Source organism: Mercenaria mercenaria, unplaced genomic scaffold (assembly GCF_021730395.1).
Source record: "Mercenaria mercenaria strain notata unplaced genomic scaffold, MADL_Memer_1 contig_5079, whole genome shotgun sequence".
NCBI classification, from domain to species: domain Eukaryota; kingdom Metazoa; phylum Mollusca; class Bivalvia; order Venerida; family Veneridae; genus Mercenaria; species Mercenaria mercenaria.
In genome coordinates, this window is record NW_026463362.1 from 39,481 (window position 1) to 41,617 (window position 2,137).

Below are 2,137 nucleotides of genomic sequence, written 5' to 3' on the forward strand. Positions count from 1 at the left end.
TTTATTCGAAATCTGATCAAAATTCCTGTTAGGTCATTTTACTCCGGTGGTGTACTTTCGAGACAATCATTCAAACTTGGAGAATCACGTGACTCGTGGCAACTACAATCAAACACAATCCGGATAGGAGTCGTTGAGGATTCTTTTTAACAGCATGATGCGGTATGTAGTGTACTTGGCTGTTGTCTGGTTCTCGTTAATCCTTTCAATGAAGCCTCTTTGCTCTTGGTCAGCAATAATATCTCCATATTTTTGTAAATGTTTTGGCGTTTCACGAAGACGTCTGATGTTGTTTTGTGTACGTCTCAATGTTATATTGTAATTATCAGGGAAAAGTTTGTGACCCTCTTTCCATGGTAATTTAGCTATGTATCGTCCATCTTTGAAATCAATGTTGTTCTTCTAGTAAGTTTTAAGTCTATCTGAAGTAGCATCTGTTTCTTCCTGTACACTTACATCCAAAGATTCAAGCTTCCAGAACCTCTCTAAGTTGTAAAGATCTGGCGGAGCGGTGATGACATTCATGATGTACTGTGTTGATGACTCACTACTGGTGACCGGAAGTGGACCGGACAGGAGGTATCCACAGCTGTCATTCCGCAACCTCTTACAACTTCATTTTCTACGATGTCCCAGTACTTGTCGGTTTCAATCAAAAGCGAAATATCAAATGTAGCATCATCTGTTACCGGGTGAGCCAACTTCAAATCTCGTAAATATGGAAGTGAGGACACAGAACGCTGCAGATTCTGTAATGGGATAGCTATTGTAGGAAACACTAGGACGTTGATTGGTATCTTGTCACTGCATTCTGTGAGCAGGTACACTGTCGCTGTTTCAATATGCTTGACCTTCAGTGTGGAGGAACCAAAGACAGCTATATGTATTACTTCACTTCCGGTACGCTGAAGCTCGAGTCTGTCTGCAAGTTCTTCCATAATGAATGACTTCTGTGCACCCTCGTCAAACAGGATATTTGCATCGGCGATGCGTCTCCTAGAACTAACTTTCGTAATGGCGGTCTTCAGAAGGACATTAGTTTTGTTATGAGTGGTTAAATGAAAAGCAGCTGACTGCTCTGTTGAACTGGTAATAGACTGACCGGAAGTAGCAGTTTCGAAGGGGGCTATTGTAGGATCAAGGTTGCAATTTTCACTCGGACTCTTATTACAGATGCTTGAATGATGTTTCCTTCGGCAATGGTGACAACGGAAGTTTGAACGACAGGAGAACACCTGGTGATTTCCTAAGCAATTAAAACATAAGTGTTTTCTTTTAACAATGTCTATTCTTCGGCAAAAGAACTTACTTTGGTACAGAAAGTGGCACTGTGATGCTCACCACAAAATGGACAGAATGTGCGTGAATTTGTTCGATCATGTTGTTTCCGGTTTCTCTGGATACCGCCTGGCTTGGACTTGGTACCTGTATGGAACATAGCAGTCGAATCATAAAATTCTTTTGTGTTAATAGGCTGGCCAGCTTCAATGATGGTGATCTCTTTCTTCAGCGCTGCTCTTAAGGTCGGTAGCTGCCAGTGGCTATCACCATGGTCGCGCGTAATGTTGCGTCTAACTTCTGCCGGAAGTTTTTCTTTGATGACTGGAACTAGTAGACTGCCATAAGACTCCTGGCATTGACCGAGTGATTATAGACCTCTGATGTATGATTCTAGTTTGTCAGTAAATGTTCTCATACTAGATAAATTGTTAGTCGGTCGGGGTAAATCCATCAAAGCTTGCATATAAGCATCTACTATCATGTCAGTTTGTCCGAAGCGTTCTTGTAGCAGGTCTACAGCCTTAAGATAGTTGCCATGCGTAAGTGGAAATCCCTCAATTACTTGTGAAGCACCCTCATGGAGTAGTGATCTTAAGTAGCTAAATTTCTGAACTTGAGAAAGTGACGAGTTGAGATGCACGCTAGACTCAAACGAATCCCAGAAAGTCTGCCAGTCTAATATGTTACCACTGAATGTAGGGAAATTTAACTTGGGTAGGTTATGAAACTGAATTTCTGTACCTGTACTTGCGCTCCGGCTACTCTCATTTCTGTTGAGATCATCAATACGGTGATCTTCCGGCGTCGGCGGTGGCGGCGTGGTACTCTGTTTCATGAACGCCTGAAAGTTCCGTAT